The following is an 11,229-nucleotide window of genomic DNA, read 5'->3' as shown; positions in this document are numbered from 1 at the left end:
GGGCCTCCAAAATTAAGGGAAAAGAGCTTGGCACAGCCCATTTGGGAGTTATGGATCTCCCAGCACTTGAAGCATCAGTGAAAGTTCCCCAGGCAGAAGATTCTTTGGCTCCCTTCCCCAGACTCTCATTTTCCTTCCAGAGGGACCTGTGAAGGGGGAAAGGAAGTGAGGAACTGAAGAAAAAGTGAACAGTTACTGAGAAGGCCTTCAGGAAGGTGGACTGTGAACTGGGGGATCCTAATGGCATGGGGACAGTGTGAGAAGGTTGAGACACAGGTCAAGCAGGCTCCTAAAACCTGTATCTGTCACCAGGTTCTCTTAGCCTTTCTGTCAGTGACCCAGGCAGTTCCTGCTGGACTGGCCATGGATCTTGTAAATGACTATACACATCATTTAGAAACTATTCATATCCCGGAGTGGCCAGAGCACGCAGAGTGATCGGGACCACGCAGGCCATTTCCATTAAGTCTGGCAACACACAGGTCCAGCTGTCACGTGCTATTACTCGGCTGCTGTTTGAAGGCACGATCTGCTATTTTCCACCTGTTTACTTTTAAAACAAAGCCCTGTTGACTAAATGAATTCTGTTTTGAATACTTCAAGTGAATAATACTTTCAAACCAAGTCAACTTCTGACATCCAGCCAAGATCAGATTCCCATATGTTCAAGGGTAATGACCATCTGGTGGAAAAAAGGCCAGAAAGATCGTGAGATGTGTGGAAAGCATGTTGAAGACAACGTCTGACTTTCTGACAGTCCCACCCGAGAGACGACGGCCCCTTCCAAGGTCTCCATCACCTGAGTCACCCTGATGTTCAGAATACACTGTCTACACGTCAGTCTCCAGCCCTGGAGTTGGGTCGTCTCAGAATAATCCTATTCTCCTTTGTTCCTGGCTGAGGGTCAATGTGGAGCAAAGCGGGGCATTTGTTTGGGTACCAGACTGGCCTGGGATTTCATCTCAGCTCAGTCTTCCAGTTTTTGGTGAATCTATCCCTCACTGTATTTCTACATTGCTCTTTGTGGCATGCAGCTCAAAAGAAGCCCTCAGCTCTGCTCTCAAATGCTACCCCCATTAGAAGTCTGGGCTTACATGCTTTCCTTGATCCTGTGGGTTTTAAAATCAGAGTTCTCTTTCTCCCACCCTAGCCAAACATTTGCAGCAGGAAGGCTGCCCTGCACTCGGCCTGTGCCGTGAAATCTATCCCATGTTGCCTTTTTCCAGGGTCTTATCAGGAGGAGGGCGGTGCTGTAGGAAAAAGATACACACATGTCTGGGATATGGAACTGGGGCCCTGGCATCTGCTCTGTCTAGCTCTGTACCCCCTCGACTGTCAGAGGGTCTTCAGAGGGAAAGGAGGCATCTCCCCTGTGACTCCCCAACCAGCAGCGTCCCTTGCATGGGAGAGACAGATGCAGAAACACAGAATAACTGAAATATACGCTGATGTTAGTGGAGTTACAGGGTGGGTCCATTTGTACACTCATGCGTTCCTGTACTTTATATTTTATAATAAATGCACAGTTCTTTGGTAACCAGAAAAAGGGAACTAAATCTTTAAAAAGGGACAATGCTATACACAAATGATGAGATGAGGAACAGACATGAAGTGTCACAGTGGAGTGAAGGATTTTGCTCTGGAGAGGTCAGGGAAGGCTTAGGAAAAAAGGATGCTCGGGGTTTCTCAGGCAATTAGGAGGAAACGCTGTGTGGCACCTGGATACCAAGAGGACTGGTCCCCGTGTAGGAGACAGGCTGGCTCTGGGAACAAGGAGCAGCTCAGAGCTGCTGAGATGCCCAGGAAGACATGGTAGCAAGTGAGGAAGAAGAGCTCAGGGCCTAATTGGAGATGTCAAGTAGGCCAGCTTCAATTTTTATCCTGAAAAGAGTAATAAAAGGTAATTAGGTGAAGGCCTGACCCAAGGGGCTGCATTTGCATTTTAAAATTTCTTGTGGGTATATGCAAAGTGCCCAGAGAGCTGCAGGCAGGGACCAGGCAGGTTTATTTTTTACCTGCTAATGCAGGCCAATGGTGAGACAGGCAGTTTTGCTAAGGGTCTGTGCTCTGGGAGAACTGCAGATGCTGAGGCCCAGCTGGCACCTGCCCCGAGGCTCTGCAGTGCTCCTCCCGCAGAGAGAAGGGCCCAGCGGGACTCCACCAGGCCATCAATCTTCATTAAGTCCATCATTGTCTCCAGAGGCAAGCAGTGCTTGGAAGGACTGCTTGATGGAAGCGTGGTGACCCCAGAGTATTGAGAAATAAAAGCTAATTGACCGTAGGAAAATCAAACAGCTACCATCACTGGTGTTTCAGCTCCTGGGCACTTGGACTCTTCGCTGGGTCACACTTCTACCTCATCCCCAACAATGGAGAAGCCTGTCAGGCACTCGCTGACCCTCTCAGCAGGTGGAACTACCCAGAGACATGACAGATGTCTCTTCATTGGGTGCTATCACATGGCAGGCTGGGATGGACAAGAGGGATGTGAGGCAGAGTCAGGCCTTTTGCTGCCCCCTTGAAGCTCTCAGGACATGCTGCCCCATCATTTTGGAGACTTTATTTTTTTTCAGCTTTTTGAGGCACCATTGACAAGTAAAAATTGTACACATTTATCACACATGACTTGGTGTCTTGATACATTGCATACATTGTGAAATCATCTCTACAATCAAGTTAACATTCTTATCTCAAAAAAAATCCTTATCTCCTCATCACTTCACATATTTCCTTCCTTCCTTCCTTCCTTCCATCCTCCCTCTCTTCTTTTTCTTTTGTAGTGAAAACACTTAATTTACGATCTACCCTCAGCAAATTTCAGGAGTAGAAATCCTAATGCTAGAAGAAATTTAAGAGCAAGGGTATACAAGGTTATGGGTCAATATGAAAATTTTGAGATACACAAAAATCAAGAAATGTACTATCCACGTCGACAGAAACAAACGAGGCCCTCCCAATAACACCAATAAGCTGAGCAAGTTGAAAGTTGCCTGGGCAAATCAGAAAGCATACTGTTTCTTGGAAGTGAAATAATGGACCATAACATAGTCAGTCTCAAAACTTTCATAGTGACCCATGTACTGTTCTCAGCTGGACATGTGATGCATTCAATTTGTACAGAAGTTGACCATTGACAATGTGCTTTCTCATACATCATTTAGTAAATTTTCACCAGGGTGAAACTGGTGATTTAGGAGGAAGGCCCTGCCTCTAAGCAGCTCATAATCACTGTCAGTGTGTGTGTACCAGATTAATTTAGGCTTCTTTGAGCTGGAATCACTATGACAGGTGACATCTAGAAGGACAACTAGCACCCAGAGTTGTTGCAGAGTGGCCAGCACAGAATCCAGTGTGAGTCCACCGTCAGGCATTGCTGCTGCTCTGTTCTAGCCATGGGGGCATCCAGGGGACTGCTCCTACCCACCAAGGCTGCTGAAAGAAGGATGAGTGTGTTCTGGGGGAGATGTGTGGCCTCCTGTGAACCTCTGATGCCACACACTGCATTGCCTCAGTACAAAGATGGGCTCTAATTTTCCATTTTTGATATGTGTGTGCACATATAGCATGACATTCAAAGTGCGACCCTGAACAAGATGACATCTCCACTCTGCCCATCTGACTCCCATAGGTCCACCTGATGATGGTGATCATGTTCCAGGACCTTGCTTGGCTCCTTCTTTCTGTTAATATCTATTAAGCAATGATGTCAGTCATCATTCTTGGCACCAGGAATGGAGCTGTGAACAAAACCAAACCGACAGGGAGAAGTGTTGCTTAAAAGGCCAGGGTCCCAGGGGCTTCTGAGGACACTGACCACCGGCCCCCAAATCAGAGTCTCTAAATCCATGGATGTGGGTGGGGACTCTGAATGTGCACTTCTAGAAAATTCCCAGGGGTGCTGATGCTGCTGGCCAGGGGGCACACTCTGAGAAGCAACACTCTGGAGGACCCTCTCACGAGAATAACATTGGGGTGCCAGCATCAATGAGTTTAGGCAGACTTCTAGACAGATCTGCCTGGGAAGAGGGTGAGAAAGGGAACAAAAAGAAATCCAGAAACTGCTGCCACACAGGGACACCAGGATGAGGCATGCCTTTCATTCTCCTGCATGGACACAGCTGTGCCTACGTTGTCCTAGGAAAAGGGGTCCAGAACAATACTGAATGATATTTACATTTCCCAGAGTCCCCAGATAGAAGGGACTATGGAATGTCTTTGGCTGTGGAAAGGGCGGGGGGCAGGGCTGTAGCCTCTGCCACACACAGCACTGCAGCACAGCAACCTCCACCATCTGCTTGAGCCTTCCAACAGCCTGAAAATCAGTGCTATTATCCCCACTTCACAGATGAGGAAAGTAGGACTCAGTGAAGTTCACATAAGTAGTGAATGGCAGAGCCTGGGTCAAAACCGAAACTTACAGTCTTACCACAGGCAATACTACTACTCCACCACCAAGGACTAAGGTAGAAACCAAGAGCAGCCAGTGTCCTCTGCAGAATGGATAGATCTTGGATCCCATAAAGGCTTTGAGGGGCAAGGATGCCAAAATAAGCACTTATGGACTGAAACTCACTGGAACACTCCCAGTGAGTGAGAAAGACCAGGTTACAGTGGACACCTGTGAGATTTATTCTGTTCTTGACAAACTATGTCCATTGGCCCCTATGTGTGCAGCTCCAAAGGCATGCTCTGGGCTGAACAGTGTTCTCCCCCAAATTTCTATGTTCAAACCGTTATGTGACTGTATTGGAGATAGAGCCTTTAATGAATTGATTAAGATTAAAGTTACAAGGATGCAGCTCTGATCTGAGAAATGGCATTCTTATAAAAGAGGAAGAGACACCAGCTCCCTCTCTTTCTCTTTCCCTCCTTTTTCCTCTCTGCCATGTGAAGACACGGGGAGTAGGTGATCATCTGCAAGCCCCAAAGAGGGCCTTCACCAGAAACTGAACTCTGCTAGAAACTTGATCTTGGACTTCCCAGCCTCCACAGTGTGAGAAAAAAGATTTCTGTTGTTGAAGACCCCCAGTCTTTGGTGTTTTGTTGTGGCAGCCCAGGCAGACCAATGCAGGCACATTTCTCAGCTCAAGGACCTGACTAAACATCCAGGCCATAAGAAGGCTCAGAACAGTGTGATGGCTCAAACCCCTACTCACCTCTGCTAACTCTATACATATAGGTCCATATGGTTTGAGAAAAGGCAAATTTAATTCACAGATACTTTATCAAACTATTGTCTTGTTTCTTGGTTGACACACCATAGGTCAGGGTTTTTCAAACCAATGTTTTCCACATGTAGCCAAAAGACTTAACACAGAAACTAATGTTCAACTATTTGCCCCTTGGGGAACATCATAATTATGTTGGCTCGTTGATGGATTTCATTGACATTCCAATGACTTTTAACTTATTGATGTAACTTGTTTATGGAAAAAGCTACATAAGGTCAACAAAGAATTTTGCTTTTGAATCATGGGCCAAACTTGAAGAATCTGAGCCAGGAGCCAGGAGGAATCATCTCTTGACAGAACCTTAAATTTCTCCAACAGTGACACTGTTTCATTGTTGACAGCTATCTGTCTGTCTGTCTATCTATCTATCCATCCCTATCAATCATTCATCTATCACACATATCGCCTGTGTCCCTATCTATCATCCACCTATGTATCTTCTATCTACTATCTTTCATCTGTCTTTGATATTCCCCAAATTTCCAATGAAATGACAACAAAGGAGCACAGAAGTGAAAAATTTCATCAAAGCGGTGAGAATAGAAACAGGACACATCAGTGGACTAAAAAGGGATGTGCCTGGCTCTTTAATCATAAACATATTTAATCATAATTAATCATAAATAGGATTAGAAAAACAAAAATCATCAAGTTCTGGAGAGAAATAGCTACACAGTTAAATATATCACTAATAAGCCCTCTGTCTCGAGCCCCTCCTCCCAATCCTAGGGGCAGTCAAGCCACCAGTCCTCAAACCTATGGAGGTTCCATGTGGATGAGATTGGGTTCAACCACTTACAATTTCAGGTCTGGGATTTTGTTCAGTCACTTACCATTTATTGTTCTGCTTTTTAACATAGAATATTTTGTTGATGTTAACCATTCCTCACTTTTTATAAAAAAAAAAAAGAGAGAAAAGTTTGGCTTTTGAAAGTCATTAAAATTGGCACTTTACTGCCATTTCACTGGGAGATGGTGAGAGAACAGAGGAAATGAATATGCTTTACCAGAAATTCCTTCAGAGTATTTCTAGATCTGGAAAATCACACTTTGTTCTAGAAAACAATGAAAGGGAGGATCTAACCATGGGGAGAAAAATGTGTATTTTCAAGAAAATGAAGACATAAGTCACCACTCAATTCCGGGAAAAATCTAAGGACAGTAGCTATGTAGCAGGTCTAGAAAACTGTTGATCCAACTAAAGGGTCCCTGGAAGAATGTTTTCAAGAAAAAAGAGGATTTCTCAAAACATCTAATATGATTTAGGGACCACACAATCTTAGTGATAAAGTGGACACAAGGTATTCATTTTTTATGACAAGAAAAAATATATATAATAATAGGCCTTCTAGGAAAGGTATATAAGAAAATAATCATAGCTCAATACAAAGAACATTAAAATATTGCATGATTTGGGAAAAACTTAGCCTATAAGAAAAGATGATCTTTTTGACATGTGATAGTTCCTTTTGGGTAGCACTAGTTTAGTGACAGAATCTTATATCCCTTGTCTATGATCATAATCCCCTCTACTGGAATATTATACAATATCATATTGTAAAAGTAGTTTATTTTAATCTTTAGAATTAACCTTCAGAGGAAGTACAGGAGACTAATGACAATCTACCATCATAAGTTACCATCTATCATCACAAATCTTAATAGCACCTTTTTTTCATATTTTGGCCTCCCTAAAATTTGGATGTACTTAATAGTTGATGGATCATCATTGGCAGGTTTTCTTTTACTCAATGAAACATAAAAAAATGGTGAGTTTCAGAAGAGACCAGATATTAGAATTGATAAAGTATGATATGTTGACAGAGGAGAATGAAAATAGTTTTATGTAAGACCAGAAGTGACAGAAGATGAGATGGAAGGATAAGAGTAAGAAAGGAAGAGGTTGTAACTCCTTCCACTGATGTGGTGGGGAGTCAAATGTGCTCTGGAAGTCAAGATCAAGATATAGCTTTGAGCATATTTTAAAGTCTTAAAAGTAAATTAAAAGAACTAAAGGAGAATTAAAATAATCATGCATACACACATACATATAAAAAGTTTGAGCTAAATAAAATCTAATGTATTTAATTTAGATTTTATTTTTTTAAAAAATAGAGTGGAGCTAAGACATACTGTTGAGAGTTAGCAGATTAATAAATAGGGCTCTAAGCATATCATTTACATCTATGAAGGCCATTCCCAGGAAAAGTAAAAGCAGAAAATTTAGAAAGTTATTGCCCTTGGAAAGTAGAATGGGAGAGTTTTATTCTATACTCTCAGCATTGTTTGGGTATGCACTACTAAGTATATTACTGTTAGAAAATTAAAGCATAAGAAAAATATCTTATACCTCTGAAAAATACCACTTTCTCCAAATTTATTTGTTAATTATCTTGTACTATTTGCAGGTACAGTAACTGTACGGTATGGAGAATTAGTATGAATACAAGCATCTTCTTCTAGGCCGATGATGACGTATACTATCTCAGTATAACTATGGACTAAACGGCTATGCATTGTAGCTCTGCATTGCTTCAAAATAAAACCAACCAGGTTCAAACTCAAGTTATAGTTAATGTAGGCAATTCCCAACCTAAGAGGTTTATAAACAATCATCCTTTTAAATAAATCTTTATTTCACTAACAATTGTTTGATATCCTTGAGAAGCAGCATTGTTCAAATTCAAATTTAGAGTGCTTTATGATTGGGGTGGTTAGCTGATTTCACTTGTTCTGAACAGTCTCAAGATGAAAACTATTGTGTTCATTTAGTAAGGAGTGTGTATGTTAGGGCCTTGGTCATACATAATCCAAAGTCATTTTCTACAGAAGACTGTGGAACACATACACACATGCCCTTAAGCAAGGTCTCAGGTCTGAGTCATTATCAAGCATCTCTGTTTTCTCAGGAGGCAGCCAACACTTACATCCTCCACTCAACTTCTTGCCAAAGCTTATGGGTCTGCATTTAATCAGCAATCAGAGCAGCTGCCCATCCTGTAGCTGTGGGAGATGACAGTCTTTATTTGTTGACATGTGATGGGAATGATTTCTTGAAAGATCATCAGCTATCTCATGCCTCTCAGTATTGTGAAACATACCTCTATATCAAAGCTTAGAAAGGCATTGAAGAGAATCACTTTCACTAAATTTGTTTGTTGCCTGTTGCTGCTTATCCAACCTTCCCTATGAAGAAATAGTTTCCCAACACCTTCGTCATTATCTCACACCATAGTCTCTTCAAAAAGACTGCCAGATAAGAATATTGAAATTTACTTGGAGATTTTGAAATGTACATTACATATATGTATCACACTTACCACATGAATAGTAAGTATTTGAGGTGATGGATATATTAATTATCTTGATTTCATTATTTTACACTGTAAAGTTGACCTTTGAACAGACCCAACCCCCCATGCAGTTGAAAATATGCATACAAATTTTGACTCCCCTCAAACTTAACTACTAATAACCTACTCCTTGGCAGAAGCCTCACTCCAACATAAACAGTCAATTAGCACATATTTTGTATGTTTATATACAATAAACTATATTCTTATAATGAAGTAAGCTAGAGAAAAGAAAATGTTATTAATAAAATCATAAGGAAGAGAAAATATATTTACCATGTATTAAGTGGAAGTAGATCATTCTAAGTCTTCATCCTCATCTTCATGTTGAGTAGACTGAGGAGGAAGAGAAAGAGGAGGGTTGGTCTGACTGTCTCAGGGATGACAGAAGCTAAACAACGTCCACATATAAGTAGATCCATGTGGTTCTACTGTTCAAAGTCAACTATGTTCATAAATCATAACACCATTTTGTACCTCATAAATATATACAACTATAATTTTTCAGTTTATAGTTAAATAAATAAATTTGTTTTAAGAAGACTATCAGGCTTAATTCCCACCTCCACTTGGTACCAAGAAGAGTTGAGATTCTTGTGGGGACATGTTCTGCTTTTTCTAATGACTTCCATGAACTGATGAACACACAGGGTCCCACACTCATGTGGGCAGCAAGAATTCTTAGACATAAAACTGTCTTTGACCCTTAGAAAATGAAAGACAGTATGAAACATGGTTTATAGTTATTGCTGAATTCATTTTCTGTCTTCCCCTTTGCTTCTCTTTCTTTTATTTTTTATTTTTATGCCATTTTATTCTATCTTCCCTATCCCTATAAATCACCTGGATTTTTTCGGAATGAGAATGAGGATACAAGAATAAGTAAAGTAACTATCACACCAAATCCATCAGGCAGGTGTCTTTGTTTCTGTTTCACAGATAAGAAGACAGATGACTGGAGACCAGTCAGCCAAGTAGGGGCAAGTGGAACTGCTGCGCTCTGATTTTAAGGTCCATCACTTCTTAGCTCCCTTTCCTGTTAGGTAAGAGCCTCTGTAAAATCTTTAGGGGCAGTGCTGCTTCCTAGAGATTGTTAATGAAGAGAATGTTACATTATAAAGAATATTTGTTTATAAGCCTCCCGAAAAGCTAAATTACCAACCTTGACACTACCATGTGTTGACCTGTGTCCAGGCCACGATAGTTCATGAAGCCCTTTGTTTGCTTCTGCCACAGCCCTGCTGAGCTGTGCAGTTCTGCCTGGTGAAGGCTCCAGCTGTCCAGGCAAGGTGGATCCGACCCAGCTGCCCAGGGGTAGGGGATATGGGCTCCCTGCAGAGGACACGATGCTGGGACTCACAGCGCCTCCTTTTTCTGGCTCCTCCCAGGCCCTCCCTGTGCTCTCTGGTGTCTCTGTGTTGTCTTGGGAAACCACAGCCCAGACCTCACTTGGAGCTCCCTGGGGCTCTGGGTCTGGGCCAGCCACTGACGATCCGCCTGTGCTGTGGAAGGGAGAGGAAGAGAACTCAGGACACTCCTCCGTGGCTACATCTCCTTTCCTTGACACCCCCCTCTCCAGAAGCAGCATGAGCGCTGAGCCTCCTCTGCGGGTGACTCTCACCTAGTGGTCAGCATTCCCAACCACCCTGCTCTGCGCCTGGTCCTGGATGCCTGCGAAGCGCGCCTGGGACAGACCGTGGGTTCGCTTCTCTTTTGCGCCCCTGGATAAGCTCAGCACCTCCGCGCACGCAGTGGGCTCAGAAAACACTGGCCCCACCTCTTGTCCCGTCTCCAGTTGGCCTGGATTCTGGGGGGCCTCTTGCCCCTCCCCCCTGGCTTTCACTCCCACAGGCTGGACCTGATAAAAGCTCCAACACGATTTATCAAACACCCTCTCTCCTCCAGGCCCCAGACCCTTGGGGATTTTGAGAGGAAACAGGCTCCATGTGCTTCCAATCGGGCTGCGCGTCCAGCTCATCACGCCGCGGTTCCGCTCGAGCGGGGGATGTGCGGGACGCCCTGGAACCGGTTCATGGCTCTGTTTAAAGATGTTTTTCTTAGAAGCAGGAAGTTGCGTCCTGCCAAGAAGAAATGAAAATAAAGCCCCCGAGGGTTCACTCGGGGTTCGCTGAGAGCGGCGCTGAGTGTTGCAGCGCGCCTGGCCCTGCCGGCAAGGAAGTTGGAAGGGGCCTCTGTCTAGGGCGCAAGGATGGCAGGGCGGGATGGGCCCGGCAGGTGACTGGAGAAGTCGGAGACGCACAGCAGCGCCTGCCCAGGAGGTCCAGGGCAGCCAACAGGGCAGTGCACTGCCCTCCTTTCCTCAAGTCACCCTGTGTGCTGGGGTTGGCCGCTCTGTCCTGCTCCACTGATTCTCTGTAGAGGCCGAGAGACACGTGGGAAGGGCCCAGACAAACCTGTAGTCCAAATCCTGGCTCCTTATCTGATGAGCCCTTTTCTTAGACAAATTACATCACCTCTCTGGGCTGCAAATCCTGTGCTGGGAACTCTGGGCAGGGGCGGGAGGCGAGGGGGGGATGCTGCTCTTTCCCCCGCCCAGCACCCTCCCTCTACCCTCAGCATCAGCCAGGGCCCAGGCTCCTAGGTTCAGGCAAGACTGTCCATCGGGAGCGTTGGGCAAAATAAAT

The 11,229-nt window shown here is 43.9% G+C and overlaps 1 long non-coding RNA gene across 1 annotated transcript; it reads right to left on the bottom strand.

Annotated features, from left to right (window-relative positions):
- Positions 1-222: 222 nt before the first annotated feature.
- Positions 223-10,061, bottom strand: LOC128581989 (uncharacterized). The gene is made up of 3 exons (XR_008378961.1): positions 9,747-10,061; positions 8,861-8,920; positions 223-1,881 (listed from the first exon to the last, which is right to left on the bottom strand). It is a non-coding gene; the product is annotated as an uncharacterized LOC128581989 (long non-coding RNA).
- Between the last annotated feature and the right edge of the window lie 1,168 nt (positions 10,062-11,229).

Source organism: Nycticebus coucang, chromosome 3 (genome assembly GCF_027406575.1).
Source record: "Nycticebus coucang isolate mNycCou1 chromosome 3, mNycCou1.pri, whole genome shotgun sequence".
Lineage (NCBI taxonomy): Eukaryota > Metazoa > Chordata > Mammalia > Primates > Lorisidae > Nycticebus > Nycticebus coucang.
The sequence above is the reverse complement of the archived record's forward strand: the minus strand, read 5'-3'. Positions and strand labels throughout refer to the sequence as shown.